Here is a 20,089-nt window from a genome sequence, read left to right on the forward strand (position 1 = left end):
CATGAACTGTTATGTTGTGTAGTAACCTTTGATGTGGCACCTTGTCAAATGCCTTCTGGAAATCTAAGTACACCACATTCACAGGTTCCCCTTTATCCACATTGCTTATTACTCCCTCAAAAAACTCTAATAAAGTTTCAAACATGATTTCCCTTTCACAAAACCATGTTGACTCTGCCTGATTGCATTGAGGTTTTCTGAGCGCTCGGCTATAACCTCCTTAATAATAGATTCCAGCAATTTCCCTATGACAGATGTTAAGCCCATAGTTTCCTACTTTCTCTCTCCCTCCTTTCTTGAATAGCGGAGTTACATTCACTATTTTCCAATTTAATGGGACCTTTCCAGAATCTAGGGAATCTTTGGAAAATCAAAACCAATGCATCTACGATCTCAGCAGCCATTTCTTTTAAGACCCTAGGATGAAGACCATCAGCACCTGGGGAATTATCAGTTTTTAGTTCTAATAATTTTGTCAGTACCCTTTCCCTGGCGATTGCAATTATTTTAGGTTCCTTTCTCCCTTTCAGCTCTTGATTCATAATTATTTCTGGGATATTATTTGTATCATCTACAGTGAAAACAGGCAAAAAATATTTGGTAAATTCATCTGCCATTTCCTTATTTCCCATTATTAATTTGCCAGACTCACTCTCTAGAGAACCAACATACACCTTAGTTACTCTTTTCCTTTTTCAATACCTGCAGAAACTTTTACTACCTCTTTTTATATTTATAGCTAGCTTTCTCTCATACTCTAATTTCTCCCTCCTTACTATTCTTTAAGTCATTCTTTGTGTTTTTTACATTCTGTCCAATCTTCTGACCTTCAACTAATCTTGGTAAAATCGGACACTTTTTCTTTCAATTTGATTCCTTAGTTATCCATGGATTCTTCTCCTAGAGTCACCCTTCCTCACTGGAATGTATCTTTGCTGAGTATTATGAAATATCTCCTTAAATATCTGCCACTACACCTCTACTGACATATCCCTTAACCTAATTCCCCAGTTCACTCTAACCAGCTCTGTCTTCATACGCTCATAATTGCCCTTTTTTAAGTTTATGACACTAGTCTTAGATCTACTCTTCTATCCCTCAGTCTGAATGTTATGATTACTGCTACCTAGGGGCACCTTTACTATGAGGTCATTAATTAACCCTGCCTTGTTGCACATTAACAGGTCTAGAATAAAAATGAAAATAAAAACAAAAAACTGCGGATGCTGGAAATCCAAAACAAAAACAGAAATACCTGGAAAAACTCAGCAGGTCTGGCAGCATCGGCGGAGAAGAACAAAGTTGACGTTTCGAGTCCTCATGACCCTTAAACACCACGGGCGGGATGAGGTTTCATGAGGGTTTTTAAAATGTTTATGAAATTTATAAATAAAAATCATTGACATGTCTCAGTTCATGTGACAATGTCACATGAGGGGACATCTCAGGAATATTTTTTTCTGCCTCTAATAACGTTTTCTCACTTGAGCCAGCGCTTTGCCTCAGGGAGATCTGTGCTCTCTTTCACACATGCGCAGAAGAGTGCGCTCCCGGCTCAGGGAATACCACCACCCCCCCGCCCCCCCAACCCACACAGGGAGCGCTCAGCGCTTCCGAGCGGATGTTACGCTGGGTGAGCCTTAACTGGCCGCCCACGTAAAATGGCGATGTGCCTCCAACCAGGGGCACCAATCGGGAACCCACCTGCCCGCGCACGGTCCCGCACAACCCCCCCACCAACGGGGGAAAATGCTGCCCCATGCCTCTGCAGTGCTTATCAGATCTCGCACATTTATTTCTATTTGAGCTCTGAATTGAGCCTTTTTTTAATGAATACTAAGTGCATTTAGTGCCTTTAGTTCTAGCTTTGTAATTTCACAGCCTCTCCCTTATCTGCTGGCTCACTTTTAAGTTTTACATTCTGTCCTTATCTGCCACATTCTTATTATCATTCCTCTTATTGCTACCTTGCTCTCTTACTCTCTTGCCTTGTCTTCTTGCTGTAAATTATCACACCTTCCCAAACTTGATTCCTCACTCCCATTATTTAGGTTAAAGCCCTTTCTACCACCCTCGTTGTACGACTCGCCAGAACACTTGTCCCAGCACGGTTCAGGGGAAGATCCGTCCCAATGCTACAGGTCCCACTTTCCCCAGTATTGGTGCCAGTGCCCCATGAATTGAAACCCATTTCTCCCAAATCAATCTTTGGGACATGCATTTAACTCTGTAATCTTATTTACCCTATTCCAGTATGCTCATGGCTCAAGTAATAATCCTGGGATTGTTACCTTTGAGGGCTTGCTTTTTAATTTAGCCCTGAGCTGCTCATACTCCCAAGCAGAACCCCTTTCCTAGTCCTATATATGTCATTGGTACCAATGTAGACCACAACCACTCCACCTCCCACTGCAGGTTCCTCTCCAGCCCAGAGCAGATATCCCTAGCCCTGGCACCTGGCAGGCAACACAGACTTCTGGATTCTTGCTCTCAGCTGCAGAGAACTGTGCCTACCTCTCTGACTATACTGTCCCCTACTACCACTACATTCCTATTAACTCCCTCCACTGGAATGGCTTCCTGTACCATGGTGCCATGGTCCGTTTGCTTATCTATCCTGCAACCCACTCTCATCCATACAGGTTGCAAGCACCTCAGACCTGTTGGACAATTGCAAGGGCTGAGGCTCCTCCACTTCTACCTTCTCAATTCCCTTATGTGCCTCACTCGCAGTCACACCCTACTGTCCCTGAGTGCTCACCAAATCAGAAGACACTATTCCCAGGGGTGCAACTGCCTCCTGGACAAAAAGTCTTCCCTCCCTGGTGAATCACAGTGTCTGCAATTCACCTTAAGCTCAATGACTCTGAGCTGAAGCTCATCGAGTTGCAGACACTTACTGCATACTTGTTTGCCCTAAGTCACACTGGTGTCCAGGAGTTCACACATTCTGCAGTCGTAACATATCACCTGCCATCCTTATTGTTTTATAATTAAGTTATTAATTAATTATTTCTTAATTGATTATTAAATTAAATTAAATGCCTCCTCCACCAGAACTTACTGTGCTAATTTAAACCTCAATAATCCAAAAAGTCCTACCACTTAAGAATAAAATAAATACTGGATGCAGTAGTTTCTTAATTCCCTCCTGCTAATGCCTCTTAATTAATTATAAGGTAGCTGCTGAAGAGTTATTTAAAAAATTATGTTTTTCTAAATTCCAGCTCTTTACAGACACTTCCTAACAGTAGTTACTCACCAACCAATCAGTTTACGGTTTCCCTGTGATGTCACTGAAATTTTTTCCAAATTCTGTGCTCACTGACTCTTGAAGGTGACCCAGGTCTGCCTCTCTGCTGCTGTCCCTCCCGACTCTCTCTAAGTAATTACCTTGGCATTGGGGGGCATGAGAGGCCATAGATGTTATTTGGGGGACACGCCTTGGCATGGGGAGTTTAGATGCTAAAGGGGTTGTTGGGAGGATTATACCTTGGAATGAAGGCCATAGAGGTGGGTAAAGGTATACCCATGGCACGAGGGCATGAGGGGCCATAGGGGTTGTTTGTGGGAGCATAGCTTGGTACAGAGGCAGGAGGGGCTATAGGAGGTAAGTGGGGGGAATACCTTGGCATGGGGCATGAGGAACCATAGGTGGTAGGTGGCAGGGCATATCTAGAAATGGGGGGCATGAGGAAGACTTTTTGAGCTTACCTTTCAAAAGGTTCCCTCATGCAGACTCTGGTTCACAACACCTCTGAGGTGCCGTGAACCACATCTCTTTGGAAAACTGGCGCGACTCAATGAAAATTGCGGACTAGGACATGCTCATTTCTACAATGGAGCCAGCTTAGTCTGGAATGTTGAGTGCAGGCTAGTGACCCAAACCAGCCGGCACCCTTAAAAAGGGCACTCCTAAAATTCAGAAAGCCCAGGAATGGGTTTGGGAATCCTGGAATCAGGACCTGCCTGCCATCCTGACTCAGTGAAAATCCAGCTCAGTGAGTTTACCTGGAAGGATAAATGGTAAATCACATTGCTGACCTGAAGTGATCTAAGTTCAACATTGCTGGCTTTATTCATGAAGAGCCAAACTGTACCCTTTCACATTCTGCAGTACCTGTTCATTAAAGGTAAAGTGTATTATCCTCCATTTTCCTCCATTCTGTCACTTGCAATGTTCTAACATACTCCCCAACACATAAGGTAGCTGGTCAAAAGATGAGGACCAACAATAATAGATAACTTTTAGTGTATTTATGCCTGTACTTCCTAATGACCCATCCTTGTGGTGATTGAGAGTGAGTGCGAGCTGGCAAAGAATGAAATAGTATTGGGACGTGTTGTCCAGCTCACAATTGCCATCCAAAGCTCCTCCGCCTCATTAGTGATGTACATTAAGATTGGAAAACATGCTGCACTAAAAAATATATATTCTTAAACAGACAATGGGAGGGGGAATTTGATTCCTTGCATTTCAGGTGATCAGACTGCTCTAATATTGTTCTGGAATAACAAGGCTGCCTTGCTAATTTGTACTGAATACTTTGTAGGAAGTAGATTTTATGAAGTTTTCTCTGAGATGTTGATGCCAGCCTATAACATCATATTTGCATTACATCATTAGTTTATTTATTGCCAGCCGTGATGACATTTCTAACAGTTGCCCGTTGAAGATGAAAGATTCAATCCAGACACCTGAGAACAAAAATCAGGCTGAGCCTCCAGTGCAGTTCTGAGAGAGTACTGCAGTGTCTGAGCTGCTGTTTTGTGAATGAAATATTAATCCCAGGTCCCATCTGCTCTCTCATGCAGATGTAAAAGTTCCCATTGGCACGATGTTGAAGAAGAGCAGGGGAGTTATGCCTGGTCAATATTTATCCTTCAACCAACATCACTGAGAGGATAAAAAAGATATTCTGCTCATTACTACATTTCTAATTGTGGGAGCTTGCTGCACACAAATTGGTTGCTGATTTTCCTCATTACAACAATGGCTACATCCATAAATACTTCACTGGCTGTAAAGTGCTTTGGGACATCCTGAGATTGTGAAAGGTTCTATTTAATTGTAATCTCTATTAAACATGGCAGCCTCCCACGTCTTTCTTTGGAGGGAAATCTGATAGCCAGCAATTGGAATTCCTTTCGATTTTAAAACTCTTGTTTTGCTCTTTAGTGACAGTATTAGCATTTCCATGTCAATGATTAAACCATCAAACAAGACACCGTAAACCCAAAAACAAGTTACAACAGTAGCTGTGTTGGACAAGACTGAAGTTGCGGCTTTCATATTACTGGAAGAACCAGTTAATTATTTCTTCCAAACAAAGCCAGGGTGCTTTCTACAAGTGTTGATTATATCTGTAAATCATTGTTAGTGAAGTGTGATCTCTATGTGAGTTAATGGCAGTTAACTTGTGAATGATCAATAGCATATCTGAATTTGTATCATATGTAATGATGACTGCTAGCTATTGCATTAGAATCAGATGATTCTTGAAAAGTGTGACGAGGTTGGAAGTCCTTTCATAGATAATTCCGGTAGCTAATAAGTTAAGGGCCTTAAACCTTTGCAAAGTTCTCATTTTTAATGGAAGGTGAGCTGAACTATATGAAACAAAGTGATATGCATGTGCTTAGCAGAGCTATAGCAGAAACTCTACAACCCATGTCCCTGTGAAATTTCTTGCCTTGGGGCTCAATAAAGTCTACATGACATATTCCTACGATAGCTCTCCCTGTATACTAAGAAATGGATTGAGTCTATCAGAGCTAATTTCATTTGTGACCCTTAACCACCATTAGAGCAGTAGGAAGTCTCATTCCTCAGGCTGAGTTGGATTTAATCTCAAGAGCCAGAACTGAAAGCATAGCCTTTACAGAATAGATTACTAATTCATTGCACCACCCAATCCCTGTGGCCTTAAATAACGTTTTTATGTTCCTGTTTCCTGGGGTTGTGAAATGCTCTTTCTTACACAGGCTAAGTGAACCCAAAAGATGACTGATCTTCACAACCCCACTCTGTTTTCCTTGGCTTCTTTGTTTGTTTTCTTTAGTTAAAATTCTCAAAGACCTTAGACAGAACTTTATGGGAAGTCTCAGAGACATGAAACAGGAAGTGGTGAACTTCTATTTTGTAATGAACACCAAAAACAGTCTATCAGACCAAAGAGGATAGGCATGTTATCAAAGAGTCATAAGCTCAGTTCAAAAATAAAATGAGCTTAGAACTAATGGATAGTGTATTACTTAGTGCAACCCCTGTTATTCTAAATTACTTACAAACTGATGAGGCAAATGTCAATAGTATTAGGGAAGGCTTTTCAGCTTGAAGTTAAAGTTGTGCGTTCTGCATTTGATAGTAAGTTGTAAAAAAACACTAAAGGTGCAATTGTCCCAGTTTTGCACAAAGGTGCGGTAGTGAGCGGGAAAAAGTCCTTTTAACCACTGGCCGCAATGGCAGTTTTTTGCGCCGTATTGTCCCATTCCCTGCACGTCCCGCCTTATTAATAATGCATTCACAGGAAACAGTCTGGATTGCTGGTGGGTGAGCTCAGATTTTCCCACTCTGCTGTGACCTGAGGGCTTCCTCACTCCGGGTGCCATTATTTAAAGCGCAGCTTTATATCCACAGACCAGGACTGCCCCAGGTGACAGATGGCTCCGAAAGCAAAGAAGACGGCAGCACCCAAATTTAGTGACGTCTCTCTGGAACACGTGCTGGGCGCAGTGGAAGGCTTTCACGATGTTCTCCACTCCCATTCCGGCCTCAGGAGATCCACCGGAGTCAGAAAATAGCCTGGGAGGTGGTGGGCAGTGGCGGTCAGTGCCACTGGATCACAGAGGAGTTCAGCCATCCAGTGCAGGAAGAGGGTGAATGGTCTCATCGGTTCCGCTAAGGTAAGTCAACCACCTTATCTCTCTCAACTCTCGCACTAACAAGCCCATCACACATCCACAGGGATCTCACACCTCAAGGGACAACAGCACTAACTCTCACACACACTCTCACATCTCCATTAGGTTCATATCCTCTCGAGCTCGGGTCCTCATCCTGTCCATGGCTCCGCTCACCACACAAACATTCCAGGCAGTGCCATGTGTCCTGCTCACACTCCTGTTTTCATGCAGGAGAAGCTGGCTCACAACAGCAGGGAGAGATCCCAGGTCAGGGGTGGAGTGGCCCACATTAGACCCCTCATTCACTTTGAGGAGCGGGTCATCACGCTGACTGGTGAGGGTATGGACCATGCCTGCGGTAACAATGAAGTCGGCAGCGAACACCCTCGTGAGGATCCTATACCCCTATCTTCCCTCTCTCAACGTAAATGTGAGTTCTCCCTCTCCTGCTTATGACTCTGCTGCCATGCACTAATTATCTCTGCTTTGGTACACAGGGAGCTCTGCCAAGCAACCAACGCCCTCAGCCAGCCAGTCCCTCAGGTCCAATCAGGGCCTCACCTCCAGCCAAGAGGAAACCTCCTCCATTGGAGACCTGGAAATAAGCAGCCTGGAAGATCCCTCACAGCGCTTACCCAGACCCTGCACCAGCGTAGAGACACACACCTTGGTGGGAACTAGATCTAGAGCAGGCTCAGGTTCACAATCTGGTGGTCACAGCATGGACAGGTGTCCGCAGCAGGAGGAGGCAGGTTCAGCCAAGCTCCCTGGCACTCGGAGGACTGCTGGGGAAGAGGCGTCTGTGAGGTCCGAGTCAGATGATGAGCCTCTGGATTCAGCCTTTCAACTCATTGTGGAGAGTCAGCAGAAGGCGGGGGAACATCACGCAGAGCTGTTGGAAGCTGTCAGCAGAGTGGCATGCGAGGCAGAGTAGTGCAACTGCCTGCTGTCTGATGAAGTGGTGCCCACATGTGCACATTTGGAGGTCTCCATGGGAAGGATGGCAGACATCATGGATACTCTGGCCCAGCAGGACACAGAGATACGCGCAGACCTGTACTCCATCGTGGTAGCCATGGGTGAGTTCTGGCCGTGGAAACATGAGAGGGAACTGGGGCACCTCGGCATCCCTGCAGGTGCTCCTTCTCCTCAAGGAATCAGGCCAGGCCCTCGGGCACCCGAAGAGAGGAGGAGCAGCAGCTGGACACCCCTAGGTCATCCAGAAGCTGTCCACTCCCTCGAAGTCCCCTTTGCCTATGATCCTCTCAACCTTGTCCTCTGTTACCACAGAGGGAGCAGTTGGCCCACAGGAGGACAGCCAAAGCAAACCAGGGCCCTCAAGGCCTCAGGTCTCCAGACGACACATGCCAAAGTCATCAGAGACAACAGGGCCAACCATTGCACGGGCTTTCTCCACCCCTGCTGCAGATGTCAGGGCAGTACCTGGAAGAAGTGGTAGGCCTAGAAAAGTGAAGAAATTCTGATCACAAGTGGTTACATGGGTGAACACATTTTGTTACTTTTTAACCTGAAAATATATTCACTTTCACTGAATAGCGTGAAATGTTGTCTTTCAGCTTCATGGACAGGCTTCGCGAGTCCTCCCACTGCACCCTCCCGCCAGTAGGAGTTCAGCTGCACGCAACTGAAGCACAAGTGATCCTGGAGGGAGAAGTGTGTTTGCGGCAGGACTTTTCTGAGCCTTGTGCGAGCTCTCTCCCACGCACATGGAGTCTTCCTCCATCACACTCATCTTACTGTCCCGATGATTTTCAATGCTGCCAGCTGGGGTTCTCTTTCAGTTGTCCATCTGAGTTGACCTGCATCTCCGCCCACCCACTGACTGCACTCCCGTGCAACACCCTCACCCGTCCAGCATAAAGCTCCCCTCACTTTCGATTTCGAGAATGATGGTCATAGTCAAATTTTTGATTAGATCCCCCATCCTTTCCCCTCAGCCAGTCACCCATGGCCTTTCCCCCATCACTATCAGCCCCCTGGCATCACCTTCCACCTCCCCACCGTCACCTACCAACCTGAACCCTTGTCTTTCCAGGATGTCCAGCTGAACGTGCACGTTTCCTACCTTCCTGAGAATCCCACCCCCAATCACATTGACCTCCCTGACCTCCTCCTTCCCACCCCCAGGGTCCGTGTCTGCCTCCAAGTCCCCACCAGCCACACTCGCCGTCCTTTCTACTGCTACCGGTGCACCCCCACCCTCGCACCCTTTTGGCTCCCTCTGCCCCCTTTCATATTCACCATTCCCTCCTACCAGGCCCAACCTCTGTTCCCTCCCCAGGAGGCAGCCATTGGCTCCACAGACCTGCTCTTGCACATTCACCTGGACACCCCCCACCCCATCTCCACACTTACCCCCTCTTCCATCCTTACTCCCTCCTCCATCCTTACTCCCTCCTCCCCACGAACACTTTCCTCCCCCTGGACTCCTTTCCCCCTCTGAACTCCTTCCCCCCTCCAAACTCCCTCCCTTACACCTTACAGCACCCCCCCACACCTACCTCCCCACTTGTCGTATTCTCCCCCGTTGCATCCTCCTCACCCCGTGCTCCCTCCTCCCCAACCTCACCTCACTCTGACACCTTTGTCCTCCCAACTCCCAACCTCCCCCCCCCACCACTACTGCCCTCCCACCTTCCTCTTCTGCTCACAGTTGGATCTTCCTCTCCCCCCTCTCATTCATCTGTGGCAGCCAATAGCCAAGAAGGTGATGGTCTAAACCAGACCCGAGACGTCCACCTTATGTGAGCTGCTTTGCGATGGAGCCATATCCGTGAGTATCCACTCAGCATGTGCTGCACGTGTTCCTCCGGGGTCCGATAGCCATAGGGCTGCAGCTCCTCGGATGTCCACGATCTGAGCGAGGCCCTAACATTAAGTCCCGGCTTCTGCATGTCACACTTTTCCAGACATGCTTTGGGCCAGCCTGTTTTCCCACCAGCGTGAGGGTAAATCTGGGATGGGGGAAGCGATCTCGGTTGGGCCTTACTTTGCATCTCATTAGCAGGGATGCAAAGCGGGTTCTCGCTGGCCCCCAGCAGGATTGGCGTTCCACCGTGGTGCACAACATCGGATGACCCCGCTGTGATCTCACGCTGGCGTGAAACCGGTTTTTGGCTTTCTCGCCATATTGTCCTCCCTCCGCCCGCCATGATGCCCGACACCAACAGGGCCGAGAAATGCTGGCCTAGGTTTACATCAAGTCAGTGAGGTTGGTCCGAGCAACTGAGATATAGAAAAACTGAGGAAACTGGGGCACTTTATCCTTGAAAGGGGTAAAAAAAAAACTGAGAGGAGACTGCTTAGGTGGTCAGGTTATTAAACTACATCATTAAGGTTCATCTGGAGCACTACTTCAAGGCATGTCCAAACAGAGCAAGAGGGAATAGGCTAAAACAGGTGAAAAGTCAGCGTAGGGCAGGCAGATTTCAGGAAGAACCCCGTCAGGTGGAAGGCATTTGAAAAGACTCTCCAGGTGGGGCTGAAAAACTCTAGAATCACTGAAAATGTGATGGGGGCATGTCCTTTTTTATATTATAGATGGACTAGGATGTGCTGAAAGACCCATCTGCATCTATGTCGCAATTTGGACAAAGGGAACATAGAACAGGTCTATTGACACAAATAGCAGTCACAAAATGGGAGGCACTAATGTTCGCACTTAGAGGAAATACTACCATTCCTAAATTGACAATGGCTTTCCACTTCGTCTCAACCACCCAAACCACCCCCCTCCTCCACTTCCCCCCTCCCAGTATTAAAATCAACCACACTGTTCTTGATAAAGTGTATTCATTACAGGACAAATTCACAAGAATGGTTGATGGACAGTTGATTGGAAAGTCCATACTCTCCTGAGCTACGTTAGTGTTGCTCAGTCTATCTCACTCTGAGTGATTCACTCATGTCGCAGGTTTTTTCCAGAATTTATCACGTGCCCTGTACGGTAAAGAATTGATACTTCTCTTTTCTAAAAAGAATTGCGGGTTAACAATTAAGGACAAGGATCGAGAATTTAAAGAAAAAGAGCAATATAATACCATGTTTATAAAAGCATGGCAGCTTAGGAGTGCTTGGAGCAGCATTAACCTTGAATTTTGTTTGTGGTGCGTGGGCAATTTGTTTAAGCGCAGGGACCCTTTAAGTTTAATTGCATGGCCGAACACATGTGGTAACTTAAAGGAGCCGACTTGTGCCCGACCTGCACGGGAACATTTGGGTTGCTGCGCGACCACACTTAGAGGGAACATTGGCTTAGAGAATTCAATGAACACACTCACCAAATGGAAGAACAATCAAGAGCTTAAGATTCACAAAGGTAACTGAAGGCATGGGTGGCACTATCAGATTTAACTAAAATTAACTCTTGTAGTACTCAGAACAGAAACTGTCTACCATATGAAGTTAATTTCTTATTTATAAAAATATAAGGTCAGCACTTCACAGGTCGACATTTAAGTTGAGTAGTTTCTTTATTTAAATGTAGACCTTTAGTTGCCCTGTTTAATGGTCTTTAATGGATAAGGGACATCGTGTCTTTGAGAGATATTAACTGTTACTGGATCAGTCCATGAGACTAATCTCCTATAGTTTTTCCTGAGTGTAGAATATAAGCAGAGATCCTCAATCTGTCAACACAGCTCAAGTCATCCCTGTGGGAACTGGCATGAAGGTAATAGCGAGCAAAGTGGAGAGGAAGCGAGAGAAAACGAAATTAATTAAATGAATTGCAAGTGAAAGCTGATCCCGACTGGTGGAAATCTACCCTCTGGGTTTTGTGGTGTTTTCTTTAGTTAATGGGAAAAGAGCCCTTTCATTCTTTTATTCAAATGAACGTCACAGTCCACTTGCTGTGGCCTTTGGCAGTGTAACTTCAAACGACTGGGAGTTGCGCGGTCCTGGTCTGGGAGTTGGACCCCTTGCCCGCAGTGCATGTTTGTAGCTCACTTATTTGTGCGTATATCCTGGCATTACAAAAAAGAACCACATAAATTCGACTTTGTAATCCAACAAGGATGTTTGAGAAGTAAACTAAGTTAGGCTAAGTAACCATAAACTGTTACTTTTGAAATCCAATATCGGCAGAAAAACAGGGATGTGATAGATCAGAGATACATATGTGATGGGAATGTAATCTGGCATTACTTTTCAATCTATATAGTGTTACTGCCATTCCCCATCTAGTCCTTGACAGTGTTTGTTTAGCGGTTTTACTAATTTATGTACAAAAGTGACAGAAAAGAAAGAATTTGCATCTGTATAGTGCCTTCATGACCTCAGGACATCTCAAAGCCAATGAAGTACTTTTGAAGTCGAGTCACTGTTGTGTTATAGGAAATGAGGCAGCCAGTTAACGCGCAGCAAAATCCCACAAACATCAACGTGACACGGAACAGATAATTTGCTTTAGTTATGTCAGTTGAGGGATAAATTTTGGGCAGGACACTAGGGAGAACTCCCCTGTTCTTCTTTGAAATAGTATTGGAGGGGGTGCGGGGTCTTTTACATCATCCTCAGAGGGCATGGGACTTGGATTTAATGTCTGATTTAAGAGCCCTTAACTAAAGAAGCTTAGAATACATCATAAAAGTGCTGGGAACAATAAAAATTACAATGAAAAGATCCAGCGATGTTACCTTCAAGAGAACTTTCTCAAAATACAATCAGAAATGGAAAAAAGACAGCATTGACAAGCAACACACTTAACTGAGATTACAAGCCAACAGCAAATTGTTAGATAAAGAAACACATCAAAACTCAGATTAAAATATAAACTGCAGAATGAAAAATGGCATTTTGTTTTCCTGAGTTGTCTCATATAGAATTTTAGCATGTTATACACAGAAACAGAATAATACAGCCCGTCGACTCAATGCTTGTGTTTACCACCACAATAGTCACCTATTCTAACATCACTCTGTTGCTCGCTTACCTTAAGCCTGAATATTCCTCTTTTCGAGCCACTGTCTTACTTCCTTTTGAACAAATGTCTGAATTCTGTTTCAATAATAAGCTGTGATAGACCACTGTACATTGTAAACGTTCCGGGTGTTAAATCTGGGAGCACCTCCTCCATCAGTGCACAATGGTGAGGCCCAAGGAGCCACAGTTATTGGGTCTCAGATTCTATCATCGCGAAACCAGCACTGTAGAATGACATAAGTATTTCACGTTTGAAAAATTCGAGCTGTTCTACCCCAATTTATACCCACTCCGCTTAAAACATTGGATAGATTTTTGCGCTGCTGCCCATGAGCATAAAATCGCATTGTATTCTACATGCTGCAGCCAGCGAGGAGGAAGAGACGGAGAGACAACAGAGTAGATGATGTTGTGGGAGAGGAGGGGGAAGAGAAAGCAGAGAGCCCTTTCGGGCACTCAGTTGAAAAACAAAGACAGTTCTTTTGGAAAGAGGCGGGATAGAAATATTCTGGGTGTGGCGGTGAGGAAAGCCTTTGAGGGTAGTGGGAGACGCTGGGAGAAAGACCAAAGCCATGGTGAACAGGGTGGAAGAGGAGAAGGAACCCTGGTGCTTGGAAGGATCCCTAGCTCAGCTCTGATACTGTGAGAAACACGTTTGATCAATTAATATTTTAAAAGATAGTCTCAGCACTGAGCCAAAAGAGGAGGTATCCAGTCTGGCACCAAATACAAGGTCCAATATTAATTTCGTAATCTGTTAGATCATCACTCATTCATAGTCAGTGGACAGATTTTGAGTAGCACTATTTTTTACTTAATAAATTGGTCTGCTACATTAGCTTGGTCCAGTTTTGCACTTGTTTTAAATTATTCATTATCAGGACAAAAGCATCACTGGCAAGGTGGGTGGTTATTGCCTATCTTCAGTTGCTCTGGAGTGGTGGTGGTGGTGGTCTGCTGCCTTCCTGAACCTTCACCATGTGGTAAAGGTGCTCCTTCAGCGCATTACCAGGGGTAATCCAGGCCTTAAACCCAGCGATGATGGAGGAACAGCCACTATATATCCCAGTTGAGATAAAGGGCTGGACTGAATGCAACCTGTTGTGGTGGGCAACATGGCAGCTGGGCCAAGTTAATCGCGGGAGCTGCTGCGCGTCAGTCTCCTGGCAACGGGAAAACTTCCCACGATTAAGTTGGAGCCGGGAACGGGCCCACGGAGGAAACTCACCCGCTTGGTTGGGGGGGAATGTCTTTAAGGTTCGTTATTTAGCCAATTAACACTAGTTATCCCTGAGCCCACCAGAATGTCATGGTGGCTCAGGGTTTAAGTGGAAGGGGCACACCTTCCCCCTGCCTCCAGAAGGGCACAAGGCTAACGCTGTCACGTTTCCTGTGGCCCACTCGAGGGAGTAGGAAAAGGGTCCCTCTTTAGGTGATGGTGTAGTACTATTGTTGCTGCACTAGTAATCCAGAGACCCAGGGTAATGCTCTGGGGAGTCAGATTCAAATCCCACCATGGCAGATGGTGAAATTTGAATTCAATAAAAATCTGGAATTAAAAGTCTAATAATGGGCATGAAACCATTGTCAATTGTTCCAGCGAGGGTTGGTGAGGGTGCAGGTGAATGTCATGATGCCTCTACAGGTGAGAATTCATTGTTCTTGTCCTCTTCAGAGGTCCGCAGTGGGCTGGGCCTCAGTTTCGGTGCAGATTCTGGCCTTACCCTCTTCCTGCTGGCATTTGTAATGAAAAGAGGAGAGAAGGAGTGACTGTTTGAGCTGCCTCTATATTGCACAGAGCCTCACCCTCAGGTATCGGTTTGCAGAGATTAAGCTTGCTTCCTCACTGGATGGCTGGAGGAGGCCAACATCACCATCACCACAGGCACGTTCAGGGTCCTCCCCTGCCACCATGGCAGCCCACTGCTCACATTGTCTGAAGGGGCAGATATCTGGCATTCCCCCCCTCCCGTCTTTTCCCTCTCACACCTATTGTGCACTTCTTCTCCTGCGTAAAGATAGAAGATGCAGGCACAGGTCGCACGCTGCTAATGTGTCTAATGAGAGACCTCACGAATCCCCAAAGCCTGTCCACAATGTGCAAGGCACAAGTGGGGGGTTTGAGGGAACACTGTCCACTTGCCTGGATAAATGTAGCCTTCAATGTGGCTGGGTTAGCAACTCGCAGTTGCTTCCCCACCAACAGACCACGTGGGCTACAGTGGGGTTATGAGGCAGCACCACAGCATTTTTCAAAGGGCTTTTCTGCATGGGCAGCACAGGTGGGGGCTTTGCCATTGAGGCCTATGTACCTGTTCCCATTCAGTGAGGTGAGTATAGAGAGTAGAGGGTTCACTTACCCTGGCACTGCAGGGTGGTCCTCCTCTGTAGAGCTGTGGCATTGACCACCCTGGTGACCTCCTCGCAGGCAGGTGTGGTGAGATGGGTGGGCCTCCTCCTCTCACCCCTGGGAAAGAGGCCATCCCTCCTGTCCTCCACGGCCTGCAGGAGAGTCTCCAGTGAGGCGTTGCTGAAGTATTGGGGCGAGTGCCTGCTACTTCTCGGAGGCCCGGAGGTCTTGCAGAGTCCTTGCACGATGCATGAATGAATGTCTGGGTGCCTTTTAAATATGGCACCCGGATATGATGCCAGGGCACACGACTTCCTTCTCGCCCCGCCGCATAATTAATTAGCTCAAATTCGCGCAATTCGGCAGGTTTATCCACTATGCTCTGTGGTGGGAGTTCCTTCCACTTCCTGCCCCCCTACAGGACTTAGGCCCAAAGCGGTAATTCCTGGCCTATGAGCCTATCTATTAGCCACGTCCTATCAAAGCTTACACTAAAATGATGTACCAGAGGGCAGTTAAGTGCAGTGATACCAAAACCAACAAAGAATCCTCACTTGATTGAGGACTAGGCAAAATTGGTGAACATGAGGGTGGTACATTGTGTGCACTGGTCTTCCATCTCTTGAACTTGAGTTCAAAAAAATCCAACCTGGGCCAACAGGGTGAGTTTCCTTTTGTTTTCTCTCCCCGTCTCTCACCTACGATTATAGAAATCCAAACAAACCCAACTTTGAGTGTCTTCAATCCAATATTAGTGTGTAGAGGGCTAGTGCACAGCACTGTCTACTTTGATGTTGATTACCAATAGACACACAGGGAGGCTATAAGGATGTTGGTGAGGATTTTTAGGATGGCGGGGTTTCCTGTCCTGCTATCTGAAGAGTTGGCGGGGAACACATCCCTGCCGGCCCTGTTTACCCTGCAGCAATTTCACACCCCAAAGAGCATTAATTGCTGCAGATGGGACTTCTGCCCCTCACTGAATCCTGCCTTACAGAGTTGCTGGCCAATATGATTGGCTGACAGCTCTCTAGTCCCTGCAGTGCTAGACGTTGCAGTGGACAGGACTGGCACTGCATAGTCTCCGGACCCCAAATCCCAGAATTCCAGGAAAAGGTAAGTTTTGGGGGTTTCAGGTCAGGGAGGGTAGGGGAGACCTTGGGGGGTGGACAGTGAGGGATTGGGGTGTCGGGGGAGAGGCCAGGGTTGGGGGGGGGGGACGCACAGGTAGGCCCTGTGGTTATTGGGCCTTTTTTGGGGGGGGCCCCGAAGTTAAAAGGGGGCTTCTGAAGTAGACGGTCACCCCCTTCCTGCCTGAGGCCTAAAGCCGATTATTTTCAGGCTTCTCCCATATCCCAAAACTCCTCCCACCAGCTTAACAATTGAGGCTGGGCAGGAAACAGCCCTGGTCAATAATCGGCCACTTAAGGGCCTCAGCTGGGTGGGCGCCCCCTCCGAGGCCTCGCCTGCCCCAGCATAAAGTTGCAGAGAGGTCAGGGCAGGTGGCAGCCCAGCGGGAAGCCCACCCAAGGAAATTTACGTTCGCCCCCGGCCGACAAACTCGCTGGCGGAGGAGTGTAAAATTCAGGCCAGTGTGTAAGGAAAAATCAGAATGTTTGAAATGATGCGGTATGTCAGGGAGGAGAGAATTGCTGATGGTTGCTGCCGAAAGATCAAGAGGGAACCCTGAATTACATTAGGTCTGCGCTGTGAACGACAGCGAGTGAATGAGACTGGCAGTAAGTCATGAAAAATATCTTGTTTCCCATTACAAATGACACAAAATTGTCCAACAGGGTAGCAACTAAAATGATAACTGCTTATTGAAGCTAAAATTCACAACATGATTCCAGAGAGGTAAGAATGAGAACATTACAAGTGAATCGACAACAGTCTCAAACATCGGAACTGTTGAAAATAAATCAAAAAGAAATGGGAACTGGTGCTCATGGAGGTAAAAGTATTCTGAAAAATCTATTTGAACAAAACCTCATTCATGAACTGATATAGCTAACCAAAAAAGCACAATAATTACTTCTGCCCAAGCACGTTGAATTGGAACATGAAAGAACGCATTGTTAGGAATAATACAAAGATATTTCTGAATTGATTCTGTGCTTACTGTATTATTGAGTTACAAACTTCACAAGAAAATGCTGTGCTGTTCTCAGTTGTTCTATGTAGTAGAAGTTTATTTGAAACCACATTTTTATTAATAAACAGAAATAGATCATCCCCACTTAAAGGGCTGTACTTTTTTAGTACGCTCCAAACCTTGAATGGATTTATATCCCTGTTCAACAGACAAGGATCAATCTTATGTTTGGTCCTTCTGTGTAGCATATCCTCAATCTGGGGTTTGTCGTATCGTGGTCTCCTTTGGATCCGAGGCAGTTGAAAGGGAGAGTTAAATTAGTATTAATGCTGCGACTCCCAATTTGGGAAGAGATGATAAATTGGGAATAAGCCTGATTTTGTGAGTAGAATCCTTTACTTGAACATTTTGCTTCCTCCAATCTTCTTTACCTTTTATGCAAGTTCAGGCTTGGCCATCCTCAGTGGGAAAGGATAATAAGGCAAGGGAATGAATGGTCAGATACTGAGAAGTATAGAGGAACAGAGGAACCTTGGAATACATGAGCACAGATCCCTGAATGTGGCAAGAAGGCAAACGGGATACTTGCCATTATTAACCCAGGTATAGAATATAAGAGCAGGGGGGTTATTCTGAAAATTTATAAAATAATAGTAAGCCCACAGCTGAAATAATGTGTGCAGTTCTAGTCACCGCACTATCAGCAAGATGTGATTGCACTAGGGACGGTACAGAGGAGATTTATGAGGATATCACCCAGACTGGAGAATTTTAGTTATGAGGAAAGATATGTTAGGTTAAGGTTATTTTGTCTGGAACAGAGGAGAGTGAGGGGAGATCTAATAAAGAGTATAAAATTCAGAGGGGTCTAGATAGAATGGATAGGAAGGCCCTATTCCCTTTGTTGAAAGGGAATCAGGGGCATAGATGTAGAGTAAGAGGCAGGATGTTTAGATGGAATTTGAGGGGAAATCTTTTCACCCATAGGGTGGTGGGAATCTGGAAAACAATGCCTGAAAGGGTGGTCCAGGCAGAAACCCCCAGAACATGTAAAAGAATTATGTGTATATGCACAGGTTCGAGAACCTACCAAGCTATAGACCAAGAACTGGAAAGTGGGATTACGTTGGATGGCTCATTGTCGGACAACACATGCACGATGGGCCAAATGGCCTCATTCCGTGCTGTAAATGTCAATGATTCTATGGTTCCGTGAACCATCATTTTAACTGTGTGTAGGGGAGACACATTCCTATTAAACAGTCAAAGTGATGACCTCTTACGGTGTGACATAGTGGAGTGTTATCAATCTCCTCATTTTTTTTAAGTGAGGAATGGTTTGCATGGTTTCCCTGTGGGTGGGAACAGTGCTGCTTTCCTTGCCCTGTGCAGCTTCTAAAACACTTGCCCAGGCTGGTTGACGGTCACCCCACCCCCTTCCCACCCGAGGCCTAAACCCGATTATTTTCAGGCTTCTCCCAAACCCCAAAACTCCTTCCGCTAGCTTAACAATTAAGGCTGGGCAGGAAACAGCCTTTAAGTGGTCAATAATCAGCCACTTAAGGGCCTCAGCTGGGGCATGGGCAGGCGGCCCATCGAGGTCTTAACCTGCCCCAGCGTAAAATTGCAAAGAGGTCTGGACAGGTGGCAACCCAGCGGGAAGCCCATCCAAGGAATTTTATGTTCACCCCCCGGCCTGGTTGACTTTGGCTTCTTCCTATCTGGGCTTGATTGCCATGGTCTAGAAATCCTTAGTGCCCAAAGTGGCAGTCAGGGAACTCCCAGGCAGGCGTGCTCTGTCTGCCATATTGGGTAAGGACAAACAAAGAGGTGTCTCCACCCATGTCCATGGAAGACATTAGGCCCTTTACACATGTAAATAATGATTTAACACCTGCTCTAGCACACAGCTGTACCTGAGACAGCCAACACTGCACTCAGGGAAACCAGCCCAGAGACTACCTGCAAGGGGAAGAGGGTAACCGTTATATCTTCACACTTCCCATCACGTAAAGAAAGAAATAGGCAGAAACCCGTGGCCTAATCATGTCCAATATTGTCAATGTGGCCAGTGGAGAATAAATTACAGCCTAAATTGCAGTTTGTGGGATCTTGCTATGCACAAATTGGCTGTCACACTTCCTGCATTACAACAGTAACTACACTTCCAAAGCATTTCATTGGCTGTAAAACATTTTTGGTTGTTGTCTGGTTATGAAAGGTATTGTATAAATGCACGTTTCTTTTTTTTTTCCTTCCTTTTAAGTATTTTGCAAAGGTTTGAGGCAAGTAGAAAGGATTCAGCTTGATTTTTTTTTCTTGATTCCGTCTCTCGGCTGCTTTCTGGGTGGTTTGTAAGAAACAAACACATTTTCTGGCACCACAAATGCCACCTTCCAACTATTTCATTTCACGATTGCTCTTTTCCATGCCCTAACCTGGGAGCCCGGTTTGTTCTAAATGTCAGGTTCCCAAGCCTTACTGATCCAAAAATCTGCAGGGTCATTATTGAATGGAAAGCCAGCTCCAGCTAGGCCCCTCCACTTCAGCTCAGATTACAGACTAAGATTACGTGAATGACTCCGAGATATTTTTGTTCCCTGACTCTCAGGCATTCCTGTTTGGAAATAAGTCACTATTGGCCTGCACATGACACTAAGTGAGCCACCTCCATTTTAACCTATGACATCTTAAATACTTGAAAGGGATTGTTCCTGCTCTACTATGAAGTGTTGCAAACGGATATGGCAAATTGTTTTACCACTGGATGGAGTTTGCAGGATTTGATCAAGTTT

The sequence above is a fragment of the Cetorhinus maximus genome, chromosome 25 (genome assembly GCF_964194155.1).
Source record: "Cetorhinus maximus chromosome 25, sCetMax3.hap1.1, whole genome shotgun sequence".
In the NCBI taxonomy this organism is placed as follows: domain Eukaryota; kingdom Metazoa; phylum Chordata; class Chondrichthyes; order Lamniformes; family Cetorhinidae; genus Cetorhinus; species Cetorhinus maximus.